General features: G+C 43.5%; 1 protein-coding gene across 1 annotated transcript in view; it reads right to left on the bottom strand.

The window, feature by feature from the left end:
* The window catches only part of PKNOX2 (PBX/knotted 1 homeobox 2), a 351,167-nt gene extending 343,232 nt beyond the window's left edge, over nt 1-7,935 (bottom strand). The window contains exon 1 of the mRNA XM_036747254.1: nt 7,898-7,935. The gene's annotated coding sequence lies outside the window, so the exon portion shown is untranslated. The remainder of the gene's footprint in view (nt 1-7,897) is intronic.
* Between the last annotated feature and the right edge of the window lie 10,001 nt (nt 7,936-17,936).

Genomic DNA, 17,936 nt, shown 5'->3' with positions numbered 1-17,936 from the left:
TCTCTTGGCTCTAAATCCAGTGTTCTTTACTCTTCAAGAATTGCTAAGATTGGAGGGGAAAGGAGAAACAAAGATCAATGAATTCTAGCTTAACAAAAATACTGTACTTTTTTCACTTTGTCCCCTCTGGTGACCTCAATTAGCACAAAAGGCTGATCTCACTTTCAACTTTTTCCCCCTCATCTCTCACAGTATCATTTCCCTCCTTTAAAACTGCTCAAGGCCTACCTCCAATGCTTAGCATAGTGCCTAGCACATAGGCACTCTCGATAAATGCTTGTTGACTCCAGAAAGGCCATTCTGATGAAACCCACTCAATTATGGTTACTTCATTATTCTGTACCTCCCTTCCCACTGGTTTAGAAACTTGATACATTAGTTTGCACTTGTTCTAAGTGAACTTAGGTCTTTTTCATGTGGAAAAAGCACTGGATTTGTCTTCAAAGACCGGAGGTTTAGATCTGTGCTTTGCCACTTATTACTGGTATGACCCTTTGCAAATCAATCTGGGCCTCAGTTTCCTCATTTGCAAAATGAAGGTTGGACTAGATGACTCCTAGGGTCCTTCTCAACTCTGCAACTATGAGACTGTGTTTATGTATGTCTAGTTTGCCCACTTGATACTTTTTTCCTCTTTCTTCACTGTAGTACCTATCTCTACATTTATTAGGCAACAAAGTACAGTGTTCAGCTTTTGATGGTGGTGATGAACTGGGAAAGGACCAAAAACCAGGGCAGTGAGACAGAAAGAAGAGAAGCAAAGAGCCTGGATGGGTAATAAACCATCTGGGATGACCAAGAACAAGTTTAACAGAATCACAGAATCTGAATGAGAAGGGACCTCAGCAGTGAGACTAACTCCCCCAGTGAGGCTATACAGAGGCTCACAATACTGGGAGGCAAAGTTCACAGGAATTCTGGCCACTACTGCTCCTTTTCCACACCCAGAAAAGCAAAAGTATGCTCAAGTTCCCTTCACAGGTCACCTGAAAAATGCTGATTGTTCTCAAGGGAAGTCACTCCAGATGGAAAGTTGACTGAAGGAAGGGATTTGCCAGAAATGGGATGGGGGAGGCTGGGTAGGGTGTCATTGAAGCCAGGGGTATTTGGAAGGAGAAAAGATACCACTGAGGTGGTAACAAAGCATTCCCATTGCACAGTGACCCACTGATTTTTACCCCCTGTTCCCAGTGACCTGGATTTGGCACAGGCAGGGCCTTCCTCTGACACTGGCCACTGGCACTGCTTCTGCTGAGCTGTGTTGCAACTGGTCATGTTAATATTAAATAGCAAAACTAACCGTTACTACCATCACCCAATCCAGCCCCATCCGAACCCTCTCGAGTCTGGTCAGGGCGCCGGGGCCAGCTGCTTTTCCCCACATTCCAGCCAAAAATAATACCAGAATGGAGCTGTTTGGTGGAGACTTAATCTAATCTTCATTGCTTCAGTTTTAAAATATCCTGCCCGGTTTAGGGTTTCTGATTACACACAGGGATGTGTTTTTAGTGAGATGGGTCTTAGCAGAAACGTCCTTCTTGTAATTAGAAACCCAGGCAAGCCAGCCCTGCTGTGCAGCATCCAAGCCAAACACCAGATCCCCCAGAAGACAACACGTTTGCAACAAACTCTTCCCAGGCCCTATTTGCTGGCGTTCTTGGTTCTCCTAACTCATGGAGACTCTGGAAACCCAGAAAAGTTCCTCCAAAAGTATCATGTCCTCCAAATTATGTGAGTTCCTCCAACAAACCAAACTGTTGCTCCTCTCTTCTCACAAGTTTTCAAAATGGAGACAAAAACGAAGGCAAGAAGGTTGGAAAAACACATGGCAGATCCCTCCCCCTCCCCCTGAAACATGTAAAGGCCAAAGAAAAAGTTAAGAGTTACAGTAGTTCTACAGGGGATATCCCTCCTTAACTCACAATGCCTTATGGATTAATAGATTTGCAGGAACTAAAAATAAAAGGGATTTCTAATCTGGTTCCATGAATTATTTCAATAAACACAGGTGATTTCTCAGGTGTTCTGGCCAAGAATCTACTTTCATTTATTTGTCAGCATAAATACCTCCCAAGTGAGGTACAGAGCACAGATCAGGAATAGGAACATACAGCTGGAAGAGACTTCAGAAATCCAGCCTGCTCATTTTACAGATGAGGAAGCCGAGGTTCAGAAGTGACATGACTTGCCCAAGGTCACAGAAATGGTAAGTGGCAGAACTGATCCTATATTCAGTTTTCTTTTCACTGTACCAGGTACAAAGGGAATGTGGGGGATTAGCATCTCAGTTCCTTCTTGATTGCCCCTTTTGATAACTGATGAGTGGCTTTCAAATCCTTGGATGCAAAGGAGGGCATTTCAGTTCCTTCTTCAAAGTATAAAAAACAACTCCTTAAAGTTGTGGGGAAGGAAGACTGGCCAATCCCAGAAGGAAAACACACATACCAACTAATGCAGCTGGTCGGCTCAGACACTTGCTCCCATTTCCTTTATTAGTTAGCATGGATACAGTGCTGTTTGGGGACAAAGCATCCCTTCCATGTTTATTAGCAAGTCCTCACAACAACCCTGTGAGGTAGGTATATGGAATTCATCCCACTTTACAGATGAAAAATCTGAGGCCCAGAGTAATGCAACTTGGTAGGAGATCAGAGGCTTAAAACTCCCAGTTCCCACACTTTTCATTATAAACAAGAGCTCATCTCCCATGTACTGCCAGCCTGTCTCCTCTAACCACCTCCATCCCCTACTATTCCTTCCCAAACCTCACCAGGTATTTGTTTTAATTAAATTAGTAGTTCCCAGTTAAAACATGATTTGGCAATACAACTTGGACAGTGAAATGTGATTTTAGCTCCTCCCTAAAAAGTCAGTCTTTCAATATCATTCAGTCTACAATAAATCATGGATTTTATATGAAGTGTTTGTATAAACCATAGCATGTTTGCCAAAATACAGGGCTAGCAGCAGCTTCTGCAGATTTCATTTTCCAAAACTTCTTCCACTTTTCTCCTTTTTTTTCTCCTTCCTTTAATTTGTGCCCTCCCCATACTTTGCTCTGAATTTCATTTGATCCAGACACTTTTCTTCACATCCCCTCCATCGTCACCTCTAACAATTGCATCACACATTTATATATATCTTACAGCACAGCCGTCCTTGTGAGGCACAGCCTAGGAAACAGGAAAACTCAAGAAAGTGCTGCTCACCCTCCTCAATTTGATATACCAAAAAAAAAAAAAGCCATACTGGATTAACCAGAAACAAAGGACAGAAATTGAGGGCCAGTTTTCAGAAGGATGGAGCTGAGAGTTTAATACATGGCTGGGAAATCTAGAAACATGTTGGAAACCTATACATTTTATAGGTTGTTTCTTTAATAAAGCATACTTGACAGCTAACAACTTCGTACTTATATTAAATTGCAAACATTTTTAAAAATCTAATTTGTTCCTGTTCTGTTGCTGTTTACTTAGTGCATTTCATTCCTACTGAGGAAACCAAATTGATTCATTTGCTTTTGTTCATAAAGCAAGTTGAGAAAAGGGGCCCTTTAAAATGGGTAATTCTGCTTTCTAGGCATGCATTGGTCTCTAATGAGTTACAGCACCAGGTTGAAGATGGACACTGTAGGGGAAAAAAATGTTAACATACAATCTGGCACACCCATAAACATCAAGGCCAAGGCAGAGGTATGTTTCCAGTTAAGTTAGAACTTCATGAATTCAGGATTCTCCATTCGCAAGACAGTAATACTCCTTATTTCATCACTAACTTACTTCAAATGTGTTTATACAATTTATTGCTACTGAACTTCCAGGCAACTGGTGTAGAGTTAATGAAACCCAGCTTGGAGAAGCTTTGAGCTTTAAACGAGTAACCACAGTTTAAATGGTTATGACATGCGGTCAAAGCCACAGCCCAGCCGGCTGCAGTTTCTGTGTTAGGAGCTAGTCAAAAAACTTGTAATCTCGCCTTTTGTGCCAGCTAAACAGAAAAAAGAAATATAGCTCAAAGTCAGTCTACCATAGTCTTTCCCTGTTTTTCTTGCAAGTCATTTTTAACATATTCACCTTCCCAAATTGATAGGTTCTCCTCCCTAATCTCCACTCCCCACCAAGTCAGTGTTTCAGGGGGCCCTCAGAAATATTTAGCAATACTGCTTGAAATAAGTTCGGATTTGGAATAATGATAATGTCAGGCGCAGCAACAACTACCCTTGGAAAAAACAACCCCAACTGACATTTTAAAATGTCTTAGGAAAGTCTCTTATGTCCACAGAGGGACCTGAAAGAGGACTGAAAATCATCCACAAGTCTTCTTGTTCACTTAAAAACTGGCTTTTATTCTATCCTCACTGTTGTCCAGTGGAGTTCTCTCATCCTTCTCTTCTCCCCGCACCACCCCCCTTCACTCCCCTTTAATCTCTTTCCATTTCGGAGCTCCAGTAAGCTCCCTCTTGTTAAAAAGAAACATTTTGGGAAGGGTAAAAGGTAGGCACTGGACTCCGCCACTGCAACACAATAAAAGCCTCCTTTCAAAGCAGCACTTTCATTAACTTAAAGCAATCTATAGACTTAAAAGCAGAGAGCAGTAAACTCTCAGAAAGGATCATAAAACAGCCAGGCTCAAGTTGGGTACACTTCAGTGCAATTTGCACGATGCATTTTACTGCTGAGAGGTGGTTGGGCTGCTCTCCTTTAACCCTCTGCCCCTTATTCTGAAGCAAACTTTCTTTCTCTCCCCTTGAATTCCTTTCTCCAACACAATGGATAAACAGTGACTGGGGGACCCTCCTGGGGTCATGTCTCCCTCCCCCTAGTGCCCCTCTCCGCGGGAGAGGACGCATACACATTCCAGGCCAGGAAAACAACAGGAGAGAAAGCCCCCCCCCCCCCATGTCTAGCCCAGCCTCCTGCTTCTACTCATGGATCCCCAGGCTGCCTGCCGAGCTCTTGGGCTGGTTTGGAAATGGAGGGAGAGCCAGATTTCGAGTTTTGGATTTATTTGCCTATTTCAAAGGACATTTCATGTCACCACCTCGCACACAGTTACTTTAGGATTCATCTCTCCCTTCTTCTGGACCTAGGGACTTAATCTCTGCACCTCCCCACCCTAGGGTTCTACAGGGAGAAGACGGGAGGAGGATGGAGTGAGGGCAACTAGAGGGACTTCGCCGCTCCAAAGGTCCAGAGGGCTGAATCCGACGCCCAGTTCGCCAGGATGGGCACTCTGGGTATTTAATGTTCAAAAACTATTATTCCACAGATTTAGAAAGCTAACTTTAAGTGGTCTAAACCTGCCCAAAATTCGAAGCTATCTTGAATTCAGTGAACTGGAAAATATGAAATGATAAAAAAAAAGTCAACAGTAACAACCCGGCAGTGTCTCGAAAGGAGGCTCCATAGATTTTTGGTGGATTGAATTGTTGAAGCACTCGTGTAATCGAGTGGGGTTTGATCAGCCCTCCCATCCAAAACAAAGTGGCTCAGGATTACCGGGTTGGGTTAGGCACCGGGTGGGGGTGAAAAAAACCTGCCCTGTGAGAATAGATCTCTGAGAGAGGATGGCTGCTGTGGGATGAGGGACAATTATAGAGAAGAAAGCTTCTGGCGTCTAGTATCCGCATCCAGATTCACAGCCCAATATCTCAACCGCAGCTTCGGAATGAGCCCTGCAGCCCAACCACACTTCTGAATCACAAATCCCGCATCCCAAACGCAAGTTAACACCCCAACTACAGTCTTTCTAGCCCCAGTCCAAGCTCTCAGGACGTACCAAAGCGGCCCCATGCCCCTAATACAACCTTAAAGCTGACCCAAAATCCTACCACTGCGTAGACAGAAAAGCGCTTCAGGGACTAGGTCCGGCCAGCAGCGCCAGTGCCCCAGGATCTACCCCAGAGTTGTGAGCAGCTAAGCTGCCCCTTTCTAATTCGCCTAAGACTCTGCCCAACCCAGGGCTCTGGATCTAGGCCAGTCCCGGTCTGTTTTCCCCACAGAATCTGAGAATCTCTCGCCCCAGCCCTGGAGTCCTTAAGTCCCCAAATCGCCTTGGCCAACTCAAGGATGCTGCGTGGACCCGAGATCAGGGCAAGGAACAACCAGAAACATGGATTCATCAGTCGTGGGGCGCGAGCAACTACTTTCATCATTTCTCAAAAACGTTTTCCCTACCTACCCCGAATGGCAGTGAGACTCCACGATAGCCTCAAACTACCTAGCCCAAAGGGCAATTTCCAGTGATGGTCTCAAACCCAGAATCAGCCTTGATGCTATTTCATCTTAAATTCAGACCAAGTCTTCCTCCGACTTCGATTCAAAATGTGTGAAGGACCCAAACCTAAATTCGGCCCCAGTCTTCCAACTCCAATCTCAAATGCGTTTTCAATGTTTCAATCCTTACCCCAATCACCAACTTTGGCCTAGGTCCTACCATTTCAATCCCTATGAAATCTTCACCTTTTAACCTTAATCTTACATTCAGCCCCAGTCCTACAACAACCCTGTCCTGGCCCTACAACGCTAATTCTTTATCCGAGCTGGTTCGATACCCCAACTTCCAGTCCTGATCTTCCAGTCCTGTCTGGGAAGTGCAATGAGCCGCCCTCGGTCTTGGTTACCGTGCCCCTCCGAGAAGGGCAGGCCAGTTCGGCTCCTATCTCCACAGGGACTGGGAGGTTGCTACGCCTAGCCCAGAGGGAGCGCAAACTTTGCGCAGTGGACTGGAAAGGGACCCATCACCACTCTTCCCGCTGTTGCCCCCTGGGGCACCCCCATCCTTCCCCGGGGGCCAAGAGGGCACTGATCCCCAGTCTTCCTTCACCCACAGGAGGGCAGACTCCCCTCCCCCTTCACAGAAACCCCCCACCCCCCAGTAATTCACGGCGAGCCTTCGACATCACTGATCCCGCTTCTTCCCAGTCCAGAGACTCTCCAGCTCCTTAGAGCCTAGTTTTCTTGCCCCACGCAGCGTTGACCCCCTAGTCTCACGAATACCTAGCCCATCCCTCCGCAACCCCCCCACCCCATTTCCTGACCCTGACACACAGACCTCTACCCCCTCTTCGATACCCTGCTTCTAGGGTCCAACCCCGAAACACCTCGGGCTGCTAGACTCCGAGAGCCCGGCCCGAATCTTCTCCTAGTCACGCAGCCGAAGCGAAACCCCGCCTGGTTGAGCCGAGTAAACGCCAGCCCGAGACGTTCCCCCAAGCTCGGAGAACGCCAGTGCAGGGCCGGATCTCAGTGAGGAATACTGAACCCAGAGCCGCCTCCACCCGGTTCCCCAGACTCAACCACGGCTCCCAGTTGTCCAATACGATCCCCCAAAGCCCCAGATCCTGAACTCCTGGCCCTTTGCTCTAAAATGCCAGCCTGCCCGCCCACCCCCACCCCACAGTTGTCCTTAAAGTGACGCTCCACCCACCCCGCCAGGCTCCTCGAACCCTGGGACAATGCATACGGGGGGCAAGCGGCCCCGAGCAGCCGAGGTTGAGGCAGCAACGGCTGCGGCGGCGCCCGGAAAGAGAGCTTAGCCCGGCCCGATGCACGGTGCAGGGAGCGGGCTTCCTAGCCACCTCCTTCCCCCGCAGCCTCGCCACGGTTCCGCGTTGTCTAGTTTGTCTCAGTCCTTCCCCCTGCTTCTCTCCTCTCTCCCCGCTCTCCTTGTCTCTCCCTTCTCCGCTCCCTGCTTCCCTCCTCCCTACTGCCTGCCTCGCTCTCTCCTCCCTGCTTCCTCCCTCTCTCCCTCTCTCCTCCTTGCCCTGTCGCAATGAATAATACTCTGGCTTGGGGACTGGAATAAAACACACGCGCTCTGAGGCAGCCGCCCGCAGCAGCAGCAGCAGCCGCCGCCTGCAAAAGCGTCTCTGACATGGAAATGAATGACAGCTTACCTGATGCCAATCTTCATCAGACTGACACCGGCGTGACAACACAGCCTATACTTCCCAGCACTGCTCTGGACGTCAGCAGCACAGGGACCCGCCCCCTGGAGCCCCCCCCCTCCTCACACACACCTCCCCTATCCCCACTCCCCCTTCTCTTCCCACCCCCCACCACCCCCACCCACTCCAGGCCCCAGCAGCATCCAAATAAGAGGAGCCGCCAGGGTGTCTCCCTCTACTGGAAGCTTTTCAGAGACCAGACTGACTATTGCTTTCTCCTTTACTGTCTCTACCATGGAAGGCAAGGAACAGTGTTTTAGAAAAAGAACATTTGCAGGTTCTGGAAGATCTAGGACCTCCAACCAAGCCGCTCATTTACAATTTACCACCTCCTACATCCCACTGCCCCCCCTCCCCCGCACTTCCCCCGCACCTTTGGATTCTTGGAAGAAAAAAGTTGAGGCAGACCTCCAATGAAACCTCGGAGGGGATTGGGCAGTTTTTAAATTTTTCCATGGACCCTAGGAAAAGAACTGCACGGAAAATCACAAAACTTAGCGCAAACTAGAAATCCTCCCCATCCTTCATTCCTCCTTGCCTGGCCTAATTTTTATGATTACATTTGAATAATTCTCATTACCCTAGCCCCATAAAAGGTGTTCAGGTGATGCTCTGGTTAGTTATTAGGATTTCTTTCTTGGGGAGAGTGAAGACATATGTAGATTCACCATGTTGGGGAGGGGGAAGCAGGGAAATGCATAAAAGCTTTTGGAGGCTTTTGTCGATGATTCAGCTCTTTGCAAATGTATGCCAAGCTTGTTCATCAGTTACTGCTATTTTCATTATAAAAAAAAAAGTCTTCAGTAAACTATTTGAGTTCAGATGATAAGGAGTGTTGCCATTGGCTGGCAGTTTCAAGCTGGGTCTCACAGGAAGACTTCAACACAAAGAGGAATTTGGCCCCTCAGATACCTGTTACAGAGACAGATAAACGCACACATACAACATACATGTACATGAATGTGCATATGAACTTCTGTAACAAGCACTAGGATGCTTATGGAGCCTATTTTACTTTGTGATCCCCAGAGTTCCCTGTTTTTGGTGCAAGTCAGAACAGGGGGGGGGGTGTATTATGATCTAAACCACAGGAATTAGTACCTGATACTCCTCTAGCCTGTGCACAACGTCACTGAAGAACAGTGCCTATCTGAGCAGGGAATACTGAAAATGAAATTTAGCTCACTAAGCCTAATCTATAGTCCAGCATCTTAACAGAAAATCACCCAGGAAACCAAGACCTGGACCTTTAAATGAATAGCTTCCTAGCCCTTTTCCATTCTTCCACCAACATCAATCCCCTACAGCACTCAAGAACAAGGAATATCAGTTTTCTGTAAATCAGAGGAGAAAATTGAAGGTTCTATCTTACCACCCCAAAGCACACTTATTACCCTTCAGTTAGGTTCTCCCATTAGTTACAACAGACAACACACCCCTCCCCACAAGACTCTGTACTGCTTCCTATTAGAGAACTGAGTTCTCCCTATTTGGGGACATTAGAAAACTATTATGTGTATATCTCCCAGTCTCCAATCTTTAAGTCAGAGAACCAGGTTTGCAACATGCAATATAAGTAGCAGTGTGATTATTAGAGATCATAGTAATAAAAGTGTACTTATCCTTTTTTTAAAAAAATAAAGCACATGTTTCCTAATTCTCTGGCTGACAGGCACAAAGTCAGATTGTTGCAAACACAGAAGAAACCCTTAAGTTCACGTTAAAGGTGAGAGGATATTTGTTGGCCTTTGTCCATGGAGGGTTTTCACTCATAACTACTACTGTGGAGGATAAATTGCTGTATCCCTCAGTCAAAAGGGAAAATCACACTGGATATAAATACTTAACCCCATTAGAAAGGTGCCTGTGAGTCAGCTGTAAATCCTAATACAGACAACAGCCAGGCATTAATGATTCACACATGTCACATCATTCATTTTCTGAAATCAAGTTTGATGTCCAAGTCTTTCTTGACATATGAAACCAGGGATCACAAACTGTTATTTACTGGTATTCCTGTACCTCTTAAGTGTGAAAAATTATATGTTATTTTATATAAATGTATTTTCCATTGATTTTTGTATGTTACAAGAAGTAGAGGATGGTTATTTGGAATGCAACAATACTACTTATTGCTCAAAGTTTTGATTTACTTTGACATCAAATCAACAAATGTTTCTTGGATCTTGTAGAAAATACAAAAGAATGTAAGATCCAGTCAATCTAGTTGAGAAAATGGCATTTACACCAAAAAGTTAAATAACAATCTAAGAGTTAAATCAGAATAAACACACAAATATAAGAACTGTCATGGGCAGTACATGCTTAATTGACAAATGAGTGGTACAGATGTCAGGAATAGAGAAGAGGGACATATTACTTATGTTAGCTCAGGTTTATAATTCTGATTTAAATTAAAAGCTCTTGAAAGGCAGAAACCAGGTTTATGAATAATTGTTTGCGATGGGTACTTGTGACAAACTGGGAAAGGTGAGAATATAGTCAATGGGAAGGGAAATAGGAGGAAAGTAGAAGAGAGCCTTCCCTACCCAGACTTTTCATCTCCCTATCTCTCTGGTAGCAGCTGGGGCTATTGATGGTTAAGGGAATCAGGGCTAAAGAGGGAGGCTTCTCCCTGATTAAGGGCATGAGGGTTACTCACATCCCCAGCCTGTATCTTAATTTTCCCCTTTGGGAAAATATCCATGGAGAGAATGAGATGGGAATGAATAGAAGAAGCTTAAATTTCTTGTACAACCATGGTTCCAGGATAATGCTCTAAGCTAGATATCAGGATGCATGAGTCCCTTGTGGTACTGTGTATCTCCAGGTAAAATTGGGGAAGCCCCTCAGTTCACCCACCTTACAACATGAAAGACACCTGTCCTCTAGCTATACTGTAGGGACTTAACTGGACCATGTCTCTAACATGCTTTGAGCTTCTCCAAAATAGAGGAACAACATAATGACAAGGACATTTATAAAAAGCCCTTCTCTCTCGTATTGAATGAAATGTCTTAAGTAACTCGAACACCTCACATCTTCTCCTAGTGTACATACACACACACACAACACATATACAATACACTACCCCTACACACAGTATCTCAAAAATGCACACTGCCTAACTGCATACAGATTTCCTACCAATACACACATTATTACACACAGGAGAAGGGGTTTCTTCTTGTCTCTGCCCTGCTCCAGATTTCTTCTTTGGATCAACTCAAAATGACAATCCTTAGGGGGAGGCAGCCCTCCTACACCAGCTCTCTTTTCAGGGAGGAGGGAAGGAATGAATGAAAGCTATTGGAATGACTGTGCAGTGCTTCTTCATAGTATCCTGGCAAGGAACTAGAAGTTTCACAGACAGCTTGACAGAATCAGAAAAAAAAAAGGAAAGAAAGGGAAATAAACAGGGCGTCTTTAGCAAGTATTTAGGAAGGAAAATTAAATGCTTAACCTGTAACTTTTCAAAACAGGTGACTTCTCTGCATTGGTGTTCAAGTGTTTCACCATGATACTTGACAAAAGAAGGTATAGAGATTGTGTCTCTATCAGATTTCATTTCTGTCTTGGTAGAAAAAAACAAAAACTATGTTCATATCTAAAGACATTTCTTTTTCATAATTCTCTCCCTTTGGCTCACCTTTCTTTCTCCCCACCATCACCTATTCTTTGTTTATCCCCTAAATCTGTCCCCATCACAATCAGTCAAACAATTAATGAGAAGGGCTATTGAGGCATTTCAATGACTTACTCATACCTCATAACACTGTTGTTGTAAATCTATTCATAGCTAAATGGATTCTGCCCGCACTCCAGCAACAAGATGCTTTCCCTACTGTTTGTGTAATCAGATTACCCCCATTCCATTTAAAGTAAGTGATCAAATGCCCTAACACCTTAACTAGGTGAGAATATGTTTCAATTAAACAATTGATCATAGATGGTAGACATTAGACTAAATGTGAAAGGTCTCCATTTCCTCTCCCCCAACATCTTAACTAGGAGTACCTAATCATTACCTTTGCTGGTCAGGAAGCCTTCTTATTTTCCCATCAATGTCCTAGCAGCATCCCCAGATGGGCTGAAAGTAGTGTTTGCATTAGGAGTCAAGGACAAACTCGATATAAATTCAAAGCTCTAGAAAGGATCCAGCAGAAAAACTACACATACCTAAGGAGAACATCTCAAGGACCCCAGTAAAAGGACTTCCAAGAGCTGTTACTCCTTTACCATATGTCCTCTCTAAGCCTGAACCCACTTTCCCCAGATTCTGTATATATTTGTGGGAAAATGTGTCACAGACTTCTGGGGGGATGTTTTGTACCAACTGTACTATTGTAGTAAATACCCCTTTTTAAAGGCTGTCTGGCAATTTGTTATCAATTGATAGTCATAGTGGGAAACACACTGGTGGAGGTTCCTGGGCTGTAGCATTTAAGAAGAATCTCATAATCCTTTAGGGTTACCCCCCTTGAACCCTATGGGTGATATATAGTGCTGGAGATCAAACTCTTCAGTTAAAGTGGGAGTTGGGAGAAGGTTCCCCAAAGCTTATAAAGGCTACATTGATAACAAGTGAAGACAACACCATCAGTCAATCAATCAAAGAGTATTTATTAAGCACCTACTATGTTCTAGGTACCATGCTAGGTTCTGGGTGAAATGGTCCCTGCCCTCAAGGTGCTTACAATTTTTAATTTTAATTTTTTTTGAGGGAGGAAGGCAGGGCAATTGGGGTTAAGTGACTTGCCCAAGGTCACACAGCTAGTAAGTGTGTCAAGTATCTGAGACTGGATTTGAACTCAGGTCCTCCTGACTCCAGGGCCGGTACTCTACTCACTGTGCCACCTAGCTGCCCCAAGGTGCTTACAATTTAATAGGTAAATACAAGTATTTTCATAATACAGAGTATCCCAAAAGTCTTAAAAGGTTTAAGGTTTTTTGGACACCCCATAAAAATAAAATAAATACAAGATAGTTTTAGGAAAGTGGATCTTAATTTGGGGGGATCAGGGAAGGCTTCAAGTAGAAAGTGGTGTTTGAACTGAGTTGTAAGGGAAACCATTCTACAATCTCCATTTCTGTTTCCACCATCATGGCTGCAGCAGTGGCTGCTTCCAGAGCTCCAGGCCTACAGACAGTGGGGGGATCAAGTAGTAGATCAAAGTGGGAATGTAGGGATCTCTTTGCTGCTGCTGAGGCAGGATTCTCTGGCTTTGCTCTGCTTAGATCTGGGTCACAATCCTGAGTGGCAATTCTGGGGTGAGGAGGAGCACTGGTGTGGAAGAGCTTGTGGTAGCTGTGGAGAGTGAGTTCTCCTCACAGTTCCAAGGCAGAAAAGAGTGCTTGAGGTCACTTACAGACCAGAGCACAGGCCAGGAGAGGAGTAAACACCTCTACTTGGATCATACCATCTCAGAAGAACTGAAAATTTACAGTTGCCTATAAGTAGCTCAGAAATCAGCAGAGCAAAACCCCTGGAGCTTAAACAGAGCACTCTCCACTCTGGAAGCAGTCATACCTTGACAAAGAGATCAAAACTCAAGTAATTGGCTGGGAAAATGAGCAGACAGTGTAAAAAACTCAGACTATAGAATCTTACTTTGCTGACAAAGAAGATCAAAACTTACAACCAGAAGAAGACAACAAAGTTAAAGATCCTACATCAAAAGCCTCCAAGAAAAATCTGAATTGGTCACAGACCATGGAAGAGCTCAAAAAGGATTTTGAAAATCAAGTAAGAGAAGTAGAGAAAAAATTGGGAAAAGAAATGTCAGTAATGCAAGAAAACCATGAAAAACGAGTCAACAGCTTGCTAAAGGAGACCCAAAAAAATACTGAAGAAAATAACACATCAAAAAATAGACTAACCCAAATGGCAAAAGAGCTCCAAAAAGCCAATGAGGAGATGAATGCCTTAAAAAGCAGAATTGGCCAAATGGAAAAGGAGCTCCAAAAGCTCACTGAAGAAAACAATTTCTTAAAAATTATAATGGAGCAAATGGAAGCAAATGACTTTATGAGAAATCAAGAAATTATAAAAGAGAACCAAAAGAATGAAAAATGTGAAATATCTCATTGGAAAAACCACCGACCTGGAAAATAGAGCCAAGAGAGATAATTTTAAAATTATTGGATTATCTGTTTCCACCATCATCCCCTATCTTCTCTACCATTCCCTGAATCCTTACTACTCTCACTACTACCATTCTCACTATTACTGTTCCCTCCTCCATATTTTCTGCATACACTTACTATTTCCACATCCTACCATTCCCATTACTACCATCCCTATTAGTACGATCCTCACCACTACAAATCCCACCAGCAACTTTCTCATTAACATCATTCCCATTGCAATACCCAACATCATCACCCCTACCAACCCTACCATTCACAGAGCTACCCTGAACATCTTACCATACCCAGCGTATCACCCCCTAATAGTATGCAAAGGTGAATCCAGTTTGAAACTGGTGCCTTCAATGCTCAGACACCTCACCCCTCTATGGCTAAGGTTTCTGCACAGTTGGACTCTTAGCTCAGCCTTCATGCTATTAGTCAATTCTTCTAGAAGCTGGGCTTCAAGGTATCAACTTGTGAGAATATGCAGGCCTGATTTCATATCAATAACTGTTTCTTTCTTATCTTGGGGGCGGGGGTGAGGGGGAAGGAGAGAAGGTAGTCCACTGAGAGAGACATTTCTAGTTTGTTTTGGCTAAGTAGAGATAGTTTGAGATCTCTCTCAGTCTTCTCTTCTTTAGGACATACCTCCCTAGGAAATGCCAATGATAAAGTACTGTTTGTGAATATCCAAAGCACAGGAGATATGAGGGGTAAAGACAGATCCTTTCCTGGACTCCATTGTCATTCTATGGGTGGGAATCTTCCCAATCAGAACTTTCTTTATCGTATTTCCCACCATCAGGTACACCCACCCAAAACTGTAGCAAAGATACAGAAAGGCCAAAGGATGAATCCTGAGTTTTTCCTGATCCACAAGAAGTAAAAACTAATCAATCAATAAGAACTTATTAAGTACTTACTATGTGCCAGGCACTGAGGATGCAAAGACAAAAATGGTAGTCACTGTCCTCAAGGGGCTTATGTTGGAGTCAACATATATGCATATATATGGGTATATACAAAAATGTATACAAGGTAATTCTTGTGGGGTGGTGGTGAAGAATGCTAGCAGCTATAAGGATAGGAAAGACCTTATATGGGAGATTACACCTGAACCGAATTTGGGAGGAAACTAAAGGGTTAGCCTAGGTTTATTGGCTTGGAACCAAGGCAGGTCCATTCATTATTGCAAAAGCTTTGGCAACATGTTGTATCACAGTGTAGCATTGCTTACAATCCAGAACGACAATTTCTACCCCTTTACCATACATCCCCTTCCATTCCCACTATATGGCTTCACCCTGGGTTAAAGTCATAGTAATAAACTCCAAACCCACCTTAAAACACTTCTTCCATAAAGCGATCTCTGATTAATCCTATCCAGCATGTTGATCACTCCTTTATTCTGTATCTTTTCTAAACTTGTGCATTGTTTCTACTATATTTCTATACTTATGTTATTTTTAATTTAAATTTGATTTTTTTCAGTTAACAAGCATCTATTTTCTTTCCCTCTCACTCTCCTTACATTGAAAAAGATAAAGAAAACCCTTATAATAAATATTCATAATCAAGCAAAACAAATTCCTGCATTGGTCATGTTCCAAATGTATATGTCCTCTCTTTCATTAGGTGATTAGCGTGTTTCATCCTTGTTCCTCTGAAATCATGGCTGTTCATTGCAGTGATCAAAAATTCTTAAGTCTTTCAAACGTTGTTTGCTATACATACAGTTCTGTTGGTTCTGCTCACTCACTTCATTTTGCAGCAATTCATTCAAGTCTTTTGAGGTTTCACTGAAACTGTCTCTTTCATCATTTCCTATGGCACAACAGCCTACCATTACATTCATATACCATAAAATCGTCATCCATTCACCAACTGATAGGTACTCCCTTAGTTTCCAGCTCTTTGCCACTACAAAAAGAGCTGCTATAAGCATTTTGTACACATGGGTCCTTTTCCTCTTTCTTTGATCTAGTTAGGCTATAGACCTATGCATGCATATGGTTTCTTATCTAGAAAGAGCTGGAAGGGAATTTAGATATCTTCCTCCCCTTCCTCCCCCAAACTCCTTCATTTTACAGGCCAGAATCCTGAGGCCCAGTGAGCTAACACAACTAATAAACAGCAGAACTACATTATATTCAGTCTTCTTTGCCTGTATTTTTGCTAGGCAGTTAACATGGTTCAGTGGCTGGAGTTTAGGATAGACCTCAGTTCAAATCTATCCTTTGACACTTATTAGATGTGTGATGCTGGGCAAGTCACTCAACCTTTATCTACCTCAGTTTCTTCATCTGTAAAATAAGAATAAAAACAGCACCTGCCTGCTAGGGCTGCTGTGAGGATAAAAGGAGGCATTATTTGTAAAGTACTTAGCAAACCTTAAACTGTTATGTAAAAACTAGCTATTATTATTTCTTTTTTTAAGTCTTCATAAATGTCACATATATTCATATTCCGTGTCCCAACTTGAGTGTAAATATGTCTAGGGGACAGAAGCCACCTGTGCATCTCTTTGGCATTCCACTGGCTCCTCCATGCTATCCCTGCTAATCTCTTATCACTAACCATTTCCCCAGCCTCCAGAATCTTCGCCATACTTCATCTGAACCAAAAAATGTCTGAGAAGCTCTAATACATTAGATACTTAATAAATGTTCTTAGCTTGATTTGACAGAAGCAGCATGGAATAGTAGATAGAGAATAAGCCTTGGACTCAAAAAGACTTGGGTTCAAATCCCACCTCTGACACATACTGGCTGTGTGACCCTGGGCACAACATCTCTTTGTGCACCATGAAACTCACTGAGATTAGAAATTGAAGAAAAAGAGCTGCTCCATGTTGGTAGAAAAAGCTCCTCATGGGGAATCCTCTATACCAGTGAAATCATGGGTCTGGTTTAAAACAAACAAATGAGCTTGATTTAATGTACACAGTATGTCTATGATGGCAGGACATGCCCCATTATATAGGGTGATAGGAGCATAGATCTAGAGCTGAAAGGGACCTCAAAGGCCATCCAGTTCAACCTCCTTATTGTACAGATAAGGAGACTGAAGCCCAGGGAGACTAAGTGACTTGCCCAGGGTCACAAAGAAAGGAGGTATTCAGAGACAGAGTCTGAACCCAGATTTGAACTCCAAAGTCAATACTTTTTCCACTAGAACGTGTGCAAGTATAGGTACAAATATATGCCCTTTTTGTGTATACGTGTGTGTTTTTGTCTGTATGTGTGTGTGTTTGTGTGTGTGTGCATGTGCATGCATGCATGCATGTGTTCAAATCCTCCAGCTATTACAGTGCTGAAGGCTTAGACACACATCAGTGCAATCTGTCAATTTCTAGACATTATCTCTCATGATAATTTCCTGCCAAATCTTTGAGTTGCAATTAAGAAAGTAGATAATTTGCAACATTTTCCTCTGTACGTTGAGATGGATTATAATCCTAATTTGATAAAGACTCTTAATGACTCATTAGCCACCCTTGGCTTCTCCTCAGGTCAGCTAACATCCCAAGGGCTAGAAGGCAGCTGGCAGCAGAGAGACAGAAGTACTCAGGTCATTAGATATTATTGCTCCAGCAGCACTGAAACAGAAAGACACAACAAGCCCCTCATTGGCTCCAAAGCACTGACTTTCTTCTCTTTTTGCCTCCCAGATTTCAGCAGCAGTTTTCTTGTCCTGGCATTGAACAAAAACTCTTAATTTCAAATCACTTACAATCCTCACTCAAGAATTTCTTAACCCTGCTAGACCCTGCTAGACCCTACCAGACCCTGCCAGACCCTCATGATACAGTCTCTCCTCTTCATAGCCATAGTCAAAGTGAATCATGTAAGCCCTA

This window comes from Trichosurus vulpecula, chromosome 2 (genome assembly GCF_011100635.1).
Source record: "Trichosurus vulpecula isolate mTriVul1 chromosome 2, mTriVul1.pri, whole genome shotgun sequence".
NCBI lineage: Eukaryota > Metazoa > Chordata > Mammalia > Diprotodontia > Phalangeridae > Trichosurus > Trichosurus vulpecula.
The sequence above is the reverse complement of the archived record's forward strand: the minus strand, read 5'-3'. Positions and strand labels throughout refer to the sequence as shown.